Genomic DNA, 13,779 nt, shown 5'->3' with positions numbered 1-13,779 from the left:
CTTAAAAAGATCACACCAGGGGTGGCATGGTGGGGCAGTGGTTAGCACTGTTGCCTCAGGGTGCCGAGGACCCGGGTTTGATCCCAGTCCCGGGTCACTGTCCATGTGGAGTTTGCACATTCTCCCCATGTCTGCGTGGGTCTCACCTCCACAACCCAACGATGTGCAGGGTAGGTGGATTGGCCACACTAAATTGATTCTTAATTGGAAAAATACAAAAATTTAGAAAGTTAAAAAAAAATATTAAAAGCAACTTCACAGCCCAGACTGTAATAAAAACAGAAAATTGTAAAATAAAACTCAGCAGGTCTGGCAGGATCTGTGGATAGAGAAACAGAGTTAATGTTTCGAGTCCGCATGACTTCTTTAGAGCTGAAAATCATGCTTGGATGCTTCCAACTCTGAGGAAGTTAACAATGAAACGTTAACTCTTTTTTTTCTCTCTCCACAGATGCTGCCAGACCTGCTGAGTTTATCCAGAGTTTTCTCTTTTCATTTCAGATTTCTAGCAGTATTTTGCTTTTACAACTAATACTGTTTCTAGCTTCAATCAGTATTCTGACCTTTGCATTGATCAATTATAAAAAAACAAATTTATGGAAAATTTTTATAACAGTAACAAAAACAATGACATCAACATGGTAAAATAAACATTTCCCCCCCCCCAGCCCAATCTTCACACACCTCAACCATACAACAACAATCCGCCCTCCCGCACCCCCCCCCCCCCCCCCCCCCACCCCCAACGTGGAATACTGCATCTGCTGACATTTTTAATTTTCCCCGAGAAAGTCGACGAACAGCTGCCACCTCCGGGAGAATCCTAACATTGACCCTCTTCAGGCAAACTTTATCTTCTCGAGACTGAGAAACCCAGCCATGTCACCAACCCAGGTCTCTACACTTGGGGGCTTTGAGTCCCTCCACATTAACAAGATCCGTCTCCGGGCTACCAGTGAGGCAAAGGCCAGGACGTTGTTACCAATGCTCCCAGACTGGTGTCTTTACATGATACCGCCTCCATCCGCTCCCATTCCGACCCCTCCCCCACTACCCACTTCCTGATCATGGCTATATTAGCCGTCCAGTAGTAATTGCAGAAGTTCGGCAGTGCCAACCCATTCTCCCCCCGACTGCGCTCGAGCAACACTTTCTTCACTCGCGGGGTTTTACTCGCCCACACAAATCCCAAAATAATCTTATTCACCGCTTGAAAAAGGCCTCAGGGATGAAGATGGGGAGGCACTGAAAGACAAACAGAAATCTGGTGAGGACCGTCATTTTCACGGTCAGTACCCTCCCCGCCAGTGACAGCGGGAGCATGTCCCACCTCTTAAAGTCCCCTTCCATTTATTGTACCAGCCGGGATAGGTTTAACTTGTGTAGTACTTCCCATTTCCGGGCCACCTGGATTCCCAGATATCAAAAGCTCTTCCCTACCATTCTAAGCGTCAGCTCTCCCAGTATCTTCTCCTGCACTTTTGCCTGGATTGCAAACATCTCGTTTTTCCCCATGTTCAATTTATACCCTGAAAAATTGCCAAATTCCCCCAAGATTCGCATTACTTCCCCCATCCCCTCCAACGGGTCCGAAATGTACAAGAGCAGGTCATCTGCGTAGAGCGAGACCCGGTGCTCCTCCCCCCCCCCAACCCTTTCCAGTTCCTAGAGGCTCTTAACGCCATGGCCAATGGCTCTATGGCCAGAGCAAACACTAACGGGGAGAGGTGGCACACTTGCCTCGTCCCTCGGTGTAGTTCAAAATACCCCTACCTCAGCCGGTTTGTACACACACTCGCTACTGGTGGCACTCAGTCAATAAAGCCCTCCCCAAACCCAAACCTTCTCAGCGCCTCCCACAGGTAATTCCATTCCACCCGATCAAAAGCCTTCACCTCATCCATCGCTACCACCACCTCCGCCTCCTCTCCTTCTAAGGGCATCATAACATTTAGAAGCCTTCGAAAATTGGCCTCGAGTTGCCTGCCCATAGAAAATCCCATCTGGTCTTCCTCTATCACCCCTGGGACACAGTCCTCTATCCTTGTGGCCAGTATCTTAGCCAGCAGTTTGGCATCCATATTCAGTAGAGAAATCGGCCTGTATGACCCGCATTGCTCCGGATCCTTCTCCCGTTTCAAGATCAATGAAATCAAGGCCTGCGACATTGTTGGGGGGTGGACCCCCTTCTCTCTTGCTTCGTTAAATGTCCTCACCAGCAGTGGGCTCAATATTTCTGAAAACGTCTTATAGAATTCCACCGGGTAGCCGTCAGGCCCCGGGGCCTTGCCCGACTGCATGCCCTCCAGCCCCTTGACTATTTCCTCAATCTCAATTGGGGTTCCCAGCCCCTCCACTAGGTCCTCCTCCACCCTCGGGAACCTCAACTGATCCAGAAATTGCCTCATCCCCTCCACCCCTGCCGGGGGTTCCAACTCATATAATTTACTATAAAAGTCCTTAAACACCTCGTTCACCCCCACTGGGTCCAGGACCGTATTACCATCTCTATTCTTTACTGTACCTATCTCTCTGGCCACCTCTCTTTTCCTGAGCTGGTGCGCCAACATTCTGCTTGCCTTTTCCCCGTACTCATAGATCGCCCGCCATGCCTTCCTCAACTGTTCCACTGCTTTCCCTGTGGTCAACGGCCCAAACTCCACCTGTAACCTCCGCCGCTCCCTCAGTAGCCCGCGTCCGGGGCCTCCGAGTATCTCCTGTCCACCTGGAGTATCTCCTCCACTAATCTATTCCACTCAGCCCGTTCCACCTTTTTTCTGTGGGCCCGTATCGAGATTAATTCCCCTCTGACTACTGCCTTCAAAGCTTCCCAGACCGTCGCTGCAGTGACCTCCCACGTATCATTTGTTTCCAGGTAGTTCTGGATGGACTTATTAACCCGCCCACAGACTGCCTCGTCCGCTAGCAACCCCACATCCAGTCTCCACAGTGGGTGTTGCCCTCTCTCAACACTAACCCGTAGATCCACCCAGTGCAGGGCATGATCCGACACTGCAATTGCCGAGTACTCAGTATCCACCATCTTCGGTATTAGCGCCCTGCTCAGAACAAAAAAGTCGATGCGAGAGTATACCTTGTGAACATGTGAGAAAAAGGAAAACTCCTTCGTCCTCGGCCGTGCAAACCTCCATGGGTCTACTCCCCCCATCTGTTCCATAAAACCTTTCAATTCCTTTGCCGCAGCCGGCCTCCTCCCTGTCCTGGATTTTGACTGGTCCAATTCCGGATCAATGACTGTGTTGAAGTCCCCTCCCATGATCAGGTTACCTAACACCCGCCTCATAAATTCCACGTCGTCCCAATTCAGAGCATATATGTTCACAAGTACCACTCTCACCCTCTCCAGCTTCCCATTCACCATTATATACCTACCCCCCTTTTCTGATACGATTCTCCATGCCTCGAATGCCACTCGTTTGCTGATCAAGATCGCTACCCCCCTGGTCTTTGAGTCCAGTCCTGAGTGGAACACTTGGCTAACCCACCCCTTCCTCAATCTCGTCTGGTCTGTAACCTTTAGGTGTGTCTCTTGTAGCATTGCCACGTCCGCCTTCAGTTCCCTCAAATGCGCGAGCCCTCTTGACCGGCCCATTCAGTTCTCTCACGTAGCATGTGATCGGTCTGGATGGGGGGCTTCCAAACCCCCCCCCCTCCCGCGCCGACTAGCCATCACCCATTTTAGGCCAGCCTCGAGCTCGCGCCCTCCGCCTCCTCGAGTCCCCACTCGGGCTGTCGCCGTTCCTGACCTCCCATTTGTCCCCTAGGAACAGTTCCTCCCTGTCAGCAAAGCAGCACCCCCCCCTTCCCCCCCCTAGCAACAACACTAAAAACCCAATCCCCCAAGTCAAGCTCCAGCTTAACACCTGTCCACCCCCCACTGCGCTTCCGAGAGTCAGCTGGCCCATGCTGACTCGACAGCTCCCGCCCCTGGCACCAAGCATTCGGTCTCCCTATTGTACTCTCCTCTCTCCCCCCACATGAATAAACATTTTAAAAGCATCACATGCCCCAGTAAACAAACAACAGGAAAAAAAAACCAGTGAAGAAACAATCACTTTAGAAAAATAGTCACCCATAAAGCAGAACTAAATTCAAAGCCCATCCCCCCCCTCTAACAAGGTCCCTGCAAGATGGATCAACCTTTAATCATCCACACAGCCCATTATTTCACATAGAGCTACTTATATTTTTACAATCCAGGACCATAAATCGCTGCCACAGTACTTCTCCAACGCTTAAGTGTCTTTTAATTCGCCTCCAGCTTCTTTTCTTTAATAAAGGTCCATACTTTGTCTGGCGTTTCAAAGTAGAGTCCCTTTCCTCAAGTGTGACCCACAGACGGGCTGGGTACAGCATCCCAAATTTCACCCCCTTCTTAAAGAGGGTCGTTTTTGCCTGATTGAACCCAACTCACCTCTTGGCCAAATTCCCTCCCAGATCCTGATAAATGCGCAACTCACAGTTCTCCCACTTGCTGCTCCATTCTTTCTTGGCTCATCGCAAAACGTGTTCCTTGTCCATGAAACGGTGAAAACGTACCACCATGGCTCTCGGCGGTTCGTTCGCTCTGGGCTTCCTCGCGAGGGCTCTGTGCGCTCTGTCCAATTCCAGGGGCCGAGGGAACACCCCAGACCCCATCAACTTCTCCAACATGTCCGTCACATAGGCCCTCCCATCCGATCCCTCACTGCCTTCAGGGAGGCCAACAATTCTGAGATTCTGCCTCCCGGACCTATTCTCCAGATCCTCCAGCTTCTCCTGCATTCTTTTCAGGTGGTCGTTCATCATCCCCACCTTGCTTTCCAGCACGGTTATAAACTCCTCGTTCTCGGACAACTTTTGTTCAACCTCCTGGATCACCCGCCCATGGGTTTCCGGATTCTGAACCACTTGATCAACCGAAGCCTTAATCGGGTCCAGCGTGTCCTTCTTCAGCTTGGCAAAGCAATCCTCGAAAAACTTCACCACCTGCTCCATCAACTACTGTGCCGTCTCCCCCAGACCCTTGCCCTCCGCAATGCTGTCCCGTGTTACCAGCTCTGCTTGCGTCTCTCTTATAGGACTTTGTTGTCTCACACGGCCACTTCTGGTCCAATTCTCCACTCACTGGAGGGGGATTTCTCCTTACTGTCTCACTCTTCACTGCTTTATCCCATAAAATCCAGGAAGAAAATGGGGGGAAAAGGTCCAAAAGTCCGTTACAGGGGGGAGCTATCAAATGTGTGGCCTACCCCGCGATGGCCGCCACCGGAAGTCGTACCATTATTTATTCTCTCCATATCTTACCAGCCCCACTGCTTTGAGGTTATCTGTATTGACTCAAGTTAAAATCAACCAATTTAGCATCAAAATCTGGCACCTTCCTGGTCTGTATGATCCCTCCCCATACTAGTTAGTCCCATAAGTACATTAATAAAATAACCCAAGATTAGCTTGGGTTATTTTGCATTTATATAGTGACACAGCACATCATGCAGCTATACCTAAAAGTGCCTCACAAACACTTTTCCCTAAGTGCTGTCTCATGAATATTCCATCCTCCAGAAACTAGCTCAACCATAGCTCTGATGCCCTCACACCAGATGCCCCGCACCCTCCACCAGCACGGACAGTCACTTCAGTGCACACAAGTTCATGATTCGGCTCATGGTCAAGATCTGGTAAGCACATCACAGACATGGCCCCACAGCTGACGGAGAATGTGACAGCTGAGATCCCTGACAATTGGAAGAGGATTGCTGGAGGCAAGGTTCATGCTGATGGGGTCTGATTATGGTCTGAAAACGACCCAAAGAAACCCGATGGAGATGTAGCGACAGGCAGGGGAACCAAAGGCAGAGATGCAGTAACCCTCATGACAAAAAGGTTCCTCCAAGAATAAAAATAGGTACTTTAAACTGGTAAGCAACCTAAAATTTTAAAAACCAAGGCGCTGGGTCATTGTTCATGACTCAGAATATTTTCCCTGCCTTTTCCTGACCCCTCCCAATAGCGAGTCTTTCTGTCGAATGGAAAAGTAGAATGATTTCCTGACAGCGTGATCCAATTTTGTGGAATCGAGAAGTTATCAGTAAGGGCGATAACACGTTCAAAACAGGGTGGAACACAACTGCATCGGCAGACAGGAAGATGATTAGGGGAAAGTATATGGCACAGACATATTTCAGCATGTGCTTTATCATTTTAAATGAGTGCATCCTGATGAAAGTGACATACAAGCAAATTATTTTTGAATGCGGGACACAGTGGCTGGGCATATAGCACAATAAAAGCCTTGCTATCAATCAAATTATGAAGGTTTTGTTCAAAAAATGACTCACTTGTAGGCAAGTATCCAAAACGATTCACAGGTTTTAATAAAGTACATTGTATTCTGAAGATGTTTTTCTCTGCTTCAGGCACTATGTAGATGCATATTGTTGCTGCTATAGTAAGAAGCATTCAAAAATACTGGCTTCTTTAATTCTCTCATGGTACATCAGGATGTAAAAACATGGTTGGCATTTGTCATCCGTTAAAAGAGTCTAGCAAACTCAGGGAAATGAGGGACGAGGGGGAGATCAATGTGGATGAGCTGAAGGGAAAATGGGAAGAAGAGCTGGGGGAAGTGATTGAGGAGGGGCTGTGGGCTGATGCCCTACGTAGGGTAAACTCGTCGTCCTCGTGCACCAGGCTAAGCCTGATACAATTCAAGGTTTTGCACAGGGCGCATATGACCGGAGCAAGGCTCAGTAAATTTTTCAGGGTAGAGGATAGGTGTAGGAGATGCTTGAGATGCCCAGCAAACCACACCCACATGTTTTGGTCATGCCCGGCACTGCAGGGGTTCTGGGTGGGGGTGGCAAAGGTGCTTTCGAAGGTGGTGGGGGTCCGGGTCGAGCCAGGCTGGGGGTTGGCTATATTTGGGGTTGCAGAAGAGCCGGGAGTGCAGGAGGCGAGAGAGGCTGATGTTTTGGCCTTTGCGTCCCTAGCAGCCCGGCGAAGGATCTTGCTTATGTGGAAGGAAGCCAAACCCCCGGGCGTGGAGACCTGGATAAATGACATGGCTGGGTTTATAAAACTAGAACGGATAAAGTTTGCACTAAGGGGTTCGGCTCAAGGGTTCACCAGGCGGTGGCAACCGTTCATTGACTACCTCGCAGAACGATAAAGGAAATGGGAAGGTAACAGCAGCAACCCGGGGGGGGGGGGGGGGAGAGGCTCGGGTGGGTCCTCAGGGGTGGTTTTTGTATAGATATTTGTACTTGGTTATGTATATTGGATTGTTTGATTTTATTATCTGAAGAGTTATTATTTTTGTTATGGCAGTTGCCATTTAGTTTATATATTATATATTACTTGTTAATAGTTTATATATTACTTGTTAAAACGGTCACTGTTATTTATATTATTTTATTGTTGTAAAAAGGGAAAACCTTTGTATTGTTTTGTTTGGCCGAAAAATTTGAATAAAATATATTTTTTTTAAAAAGAGTCTAGCAAACTGTTTGCTTTCACTACACAGACTGCAGTAGTTCAAAGGGAAAGCTCACCACCATCTTCTCAAGGGTAACTCGGGATGACCAACATATGCTGGCCTCGTCAGTGATACCCCCAGAATGAATGTAACAAAAACAAACAACTTCACTGACGGAAATCATGCCCAGGTTTAACTTAACAGTGCCTTGGCACAGTTCACTTAAGGGAGGATCTAATCATTATAATTTTAAACACAAACATGCTGTGCAATTTGTTCAGCTTATTTAAAGCTCCTTTTGAATTTAACAGAGTTGCTTAAATTTGTTGAATTCCAGGCAATTGTTCCACAGATATGCATCAAGGTAGCCTTTACAAATCAGAGAGTTTTATTTGCAATAAAGTTCAACTGGAATGTCTGAAGAATGTTAATTAAAACACATGACACCTGCAGCTAATAAAATTTTAAAAAGCAACGTGAGGAATAGAGTTACAATTAATTTAACACAGAGCTTAAAACGATTTATTACAAGTTAACAAAGCTCAACAAATAATCCTGAGACTATTACTGAGACATGGCTACAGAAAAACCAGGACCAGGAATTAAATATTTCAAGCAATAACACATGTAGGAAAGAGAGAAAAGTAAACTGGGAGGCGGAAGACCTAGTGGGTAGCACAATGGCAGTAGAAAAAAGAGGCAGTTAATAGGTAATACAAAAGTAGAATCCATTTGCATAGAGATAATAAAGGATCTATCCGACTAATATTTGTCGGGTGCAATTTAACGGTCTCGTCACACCCAACTTGGTGTTGGGACAAGGCCGTTGAATCTCGTGAGAAGCCTCTCACATAATTTGCATTGCTTAAAACACCTCGCCAGATTTAACAGAGTCTCACGAGACATCGCAATCTGGATCGTGCCCTCACTCGGCATGATCCAGATCAGCATATTAATATGCGTTTGTGGGATTCTCCCGGTGCCCAGGATCTAACGGTTGTGCCTGGGAGACCTCGCCAGGATGCCATTTAGCACTGGTTTCCACAAATTGAACCAGTCGTAATGGCCCCTGGGAGGTCTCCCAGGCTATTTGAGACCCCGCGGGTCGCTGGGGAAAGGGTAAGGTGGCAACTTGATACTCCCTCTAGCACCAGGGCACTGCCACCCTGGCAATGCCAGCTTGGCACTGCCAGGGTGCCCAGATCGCACTGCTGGTGAGGCAGTGCCAAGGTATCAGGTTGACACTGCCAGAGATCGGGCCCGGGGGGTGGGGGTTTGGCGGAGGATTAGTGAAGGGGTGAGGGTCGTTCCCGGGGGCCTCCCTGATGTTGCAGGGGGAAATACCAGGGAAGCCAGACAAGACGGTACCCTGATCTGCGAAGAGCCTTTCCTGCTTGGCTCGCCAGCAGGAAAGTACTCAAAGTGTGACCTTGGTGGAGAAAAACTCCCCAAGGCCAATAAATTGAGAAAGTGCCATCAAATAGTGAGATGTTTACCGGCGCTGCATTGAATGGCAGGGCAGATTCAATAGGCTGAATGACCAACTGCTGCTCCCAAGTCTTATGGTCTAGTAGTAGAAGTGTGATGGAGGAAGAAACACAATACAAATTATGGGACTGAGTAAACATCACAGAATAATAAACACTGGCGATTTCTGCTACCCTAACATTAATTGGACAGAAAAAATAGGTAAATGGGAGAAAGGATTCCTTTCTAACTTAAGATGTAAAAACGTAACAAGGGAAGGTTTGCTATTGGATCTAATAATGGAGAATGAAGCAGAGTAGATAAGAGAAATAAAAGTAGGGAAACATTGAGGCAATGTAATATATGAAGATAGAGAAGGACATAAGTATGGCAAAGACTAAATTAATAGATTGGAGAAAAGCTGATTTTGAGGGGCTGAGAATAGAACTTGAGAAATTAAATGGTCAACAACATTGTCAAACAATGATGTAGATCAAAATGGGAAACGTTTCAAATGGTGTTCAATGGGGTGCAGGAAAAAATATATTCCACTAAAAAGATTCTCACACTGTGAGAATCCACGGATGAATCAACACTAAGGGAGCAACTGAGGGTTGGGAAATAGACATATGTTAAGTAATCAGACCGCAGACGAGTGTATCATAAGTGTAATGAACTCCATTACTTACCTTAGTTGGACCACATTACAGGAGCAGATCAGACACTAGGAATCCTGCAGTGAATAACTCAGCTCCTGACTTCCCAAAGCCTGTCCATCAACTACAAGGTACAAGTTGCACTTGAATGAGTGCAACTCCAACTACACTCAAGAAGCTCAAAACAGGTCAGCACGGTGGTGCAGTGGTTAGCACTGCTGCCTCACGGCGCCAAGGTCTGTAGCCACCTAAAATGGCTGATTCCCGATTAATTTGGCCAAAACCCGATGTAAAATGGCTAACCGAAAAGGCTGATGGGAAAAGCAGCCAACAGGGCACAAACGGACAGCTGCAGACAGAACAGCGTATTCAGCTCTGGGGAAGTCGGCCCAGATCGAAATCGGCTATCCCCGGGAACAATTGCAACATATTAGCAATTGAATGTCGATCCAGACCTCTCGGCGCCAGCAGTGGCCGAGACAAAGAAAGGTGAACGACCACCCCCCGATCAAGGAATCGCCCCATTATTGGAGCATATCGAACCCAGTGATTGGGAACAAGTCCAATCACTTGGGACCAGGGTCAAGGTCCGCCCCGAGAGGCTGGAAGCCCCCGGGAACTATAAAAGATAGGGGCCAAGTTCAGATCGGCCCTTCTTTCCCTTCTTCTCCTGCTCGCAACCTTCGCAAGAACCATCGATCAGAAACCGTAAGTTTGACTCCAGCGATCGCTACCCGATAGCGACTCCTAGCCATCGACCTGTATCAGCCTTTGAATCCCGCAGGCCAGACCCAATTCGATAAGCCATTCGTTTCCCTGACCTGGTGGGCCATTCCCAAAAGCTAAGTATTGGCCAGTAGTGGTAGGTAGTCGTCTAGAAAGTAGGATTATTGTGTAAGTATTTATTGCTGTACATAATAAATGACCGTTGATTTTAATCTTACTAAGCGGTGGGCTGTCTTATTAATCATAACCAGAGCTTGAACCATGTGGCGGTATCAGAAAGATACCTGGCGACTCGTGAGCAAAGGTGACAGAATTAGAGCTAATAAAACTAAGGCTAATAAGAGCAACAGGTCCCAGGTTCGATCGCGGCTCTGGGTCACTGTCCGTGTGGAGTTTTCACATTCTCCCTGTGTTTGCGTGGGTTTCGCTCCCACAACCCAAAGATGTGCAGGGTAGGTGGATTGGTCACGCTAAATTTCCCCTTAATTGGAAAAATGAATTGGGTACTCTAAAATTTTTTTAAAGGAGCCCAACACCATCTAGGACAAAGCAGTCCACTTGATTGGCACCCAATCCACCACCTTATACAAGCACTCTCTTCACCACAGGTGCACAGTAGCAGCAGTGCATACCATCTATTAGATGCACTGCATGAACTCACAAAGGTTCCTTAGAAAGCACCTTCCAAACCCACAACCACTACCATCTAGAAGGACAAAGGCAGCAGACACATGGGAACACCACTACCTGGAAGTTCCCCTCCAAATCACTCACCACCCTGACTTGGAACCATTCCTTTATTGTCACTGACTGGGTGAAAATTCTGAACTCCCTTCCTCACAGCACCGTGGGTGTACCTACACCACAAGGACTGCAGGCCTTCAAGAAGGCAGCTCACCACCACTGGCTCAAGAGCTGCTAGAGGTGGGAAATAATTGCTGGCTAGCCAGTGATGCCCACATCCCATGAATAAAAAAGGGTACTGTGTGCAGTTCTGGTTGCCATAATGTTAAAAGGATATAGAGGCACTGAGAGGGTACAGAGAATATTTAAATTGATACCAGAAATGTGGGTATACAGATCTGGAAAGGATTGGCAGTCTGGGTCATTTTTCTCTTGGAAAAGATGGTGGCTGCGGAAGAACATAGGGCTGCATTCTCCAATTTTGAGGCTATGTCCGGAGGAAGTGTCCAGTTTGACGACAAAAAAAATCGATGAGGCCCCAGCACAGAACCTCTGACCGGTGAGGGGCTAGAAGTCATGCCACGTAAAATGCGCGGTCTTCCCGATATAAACGCCTGGAGAATTGCTGGGTCCGTAGACATGCATGCGAAGACCTGCAGCGGTTGCGCTGTACAACATGGCGCCGGCTGTACGCAGACCCGACCTGCCAGATAGTGTCCCCCTGGACACCCGCTCGTCACCCCCGCGCCATGTTATTCTCTAAGTCTGAATAAAGGTTTTAGACTTCCAGTTAACACAAATACTTTATTCAGTGGGTTCGTTCTGTTTCCAGAGCTTAACTAGATATAATACGGTCAAGAGGTATGAAGCTAAGGTAAACTGCCTATGCTGAGCTGTCTCTGTGTGCTGCTGCTCACTAGCCCTGTGCTTCTGAAAGAGGCGGATCCTACCTTGGGCTGGACTCTTTATACCCGTCTCTGATGCCCTCTAGTGATGCTGTGGCTGTTACATCTGTCGGCAGTCCCTGGTGTATGTGCAGATGTATGTACAGATGACTACATCCCCCACCCCCCACCCCCTTTTTATTGAACATGTTTTCTAGACTGGCCTCAAGAAAACTGTATGTAACAAGTGGTGAGAATATGCAAACCTGCACACTGTGAAAATGATAAAAGTAATACAGAAACAATTAATTGTGTTGTGAGTCCATCTTGAGAAATGTCCATGTTTGTCTTATGCGTGTGTTGAAGTGTCGTCACAAATCTAGCCGGTCGGGTGCCTTACGGCTTCTGCTGGAGCGTCTTAACGGTGGTAGTAGGGATGATGGTTTGATGTCATCAAGAGTACTGTCTGGCGTTGTGTGGCGAGGAATGTCCTGTGGACAAATGGACTCGGTCAAGTCCAGTGTGGGAAATACTGGCGTTGTAGGTCGAATCTCTAATAGATCCCGGCGGTTACGGCGAAGAAGTACTCCCGCAGACGATTTGACAATGTAGGACCGCGGTGCCTCCTGCCTTGACTCAGACCATCCGCCTTCTGGGTCCCTGATCCTGATGGTGTCACCTATTGTCAGTGGCTTGAGTGGGATCGCATGTTGATCGTAGTATAGTTTTTGCTTGGAGCATAGTGCCCGCATGTCGTCGAGAACCGGTGTGTTGCTGGTGTCTCGGGATTGCTTTGCTGGTAGGGATGTCTGGATGTCTCTGCCGAACAGCATTTGCGCTGACGACAGTCCTGAGCTCAATGGGGTTGCTCGGTACGATAACAGAGCCAGGTTGATGTCGGAACGTGACTCAGCTGCTTTGCTGATGAGTCGTTTAATGATGTGGACACCTTTTTCCCCTGTTCCATTTGATTGCGGGTAGCGATTCTGTGTCGCACCGTTGTCTGAACTCGACTTTTTCTTCTGTTTGTGGTATTGATTCTGTATGTCATCGTTCGTGAAAGCTGTTTTGCTTGTTTGTTCTGGAGCAGATGTGAATTTGTGAGATTCTTCATCATGCCATGGCATGTTTGTACATAAGAACATAAGAACTAGGAACAGGAGCAGGCCATCTGGCCCCTCGAGCCTGCTCCGCCATTCAATGAGATCATGGCTGATCTTTGTGGACTCAGCTCCACTCTCCGGCCCGTACACCATATCCCCGAATCCCTTTATTCTTTAGAAAGGTATCTATCTTTTTCTTAAAGACGTTTAAAGAAGGAGCCTCAACTGCTTCACTGGGCAAGGAATTCCAGAGATTCACAACCCTTTGGGTGAAGAAGTTCCTCCTAAACTCGGTCCTAAATCTACTTCCCCTTATTTTGAGGCTATGCCCCCTAGTTCTGCTTTCCCCGACCAGTGGAAACAACCTGCCCGCATCTATTCTATCTATTCCCTTCATAATTTTATATGTTTCAATAAGATCCCCCCGCATCCTTCTAAACTCCAATGAGTACAGTCCCAGTCTACTCAACCTCTCGTCATAATCTAATCCCCTCAACTCTGGGATCAACCTAGTGAATCTCCTCTGCACTCCCTCCAGTGCCAATATGTCCTTTCTCAGGTAAGGAGACCAAAACTGAACAATACTCCAGATGTGGCCTCACCAACACCTTATACAATTGCAGCATAACCTCCCTAGTCTTGAACTCCATCCCTCTAGCAATGAAAAACAAAACTCGATTAGTCTTCTTAATCACCTGTTGCACCTGCACACCAACCTTTTGCGACTCGTGCACCAGCACACCCAGGTCCTTCTGCACAGCAGCATGTTTTAACATCTTAGC

General features: G+C 47.7%; 1 protein-coding gene across 4 annotated transcripts in view; it reads right to left on the bottom strand.

Moving 5' to 3' along the window:
- The window catches only part of map3k22 (mitogen-activated protein kinase kinase kinase 22), a 206,841-nt gene that overhangs the window by 10,649 nt on the left and 182,413 nt on the right, over positions 1–13,779 (bottom strand). The window lies entirely within an intron of this gene.

This window comes from Scyliorhinus torazame, chromosome 11 (assembly GCF_047496885.1).
Source record: "Scyliorhinus torazame isolate Kashiwa2021f chromosome 11, sScyTor2.1, whole genome shotgun sequence".
Taxonomy (NCBI): domain Eukaryota; kingdom Metazoa; phylum Chordata; class Chondrichthyes; order Carcharhiniformes; family Scyliorhinidae; genus Scyliorhinus; species Scyliorhinus torazame.
Note: the sequence above shows the minus strand (reverse complement) of the source record. Positions and strands in the feature narration are given on the sequence as shown.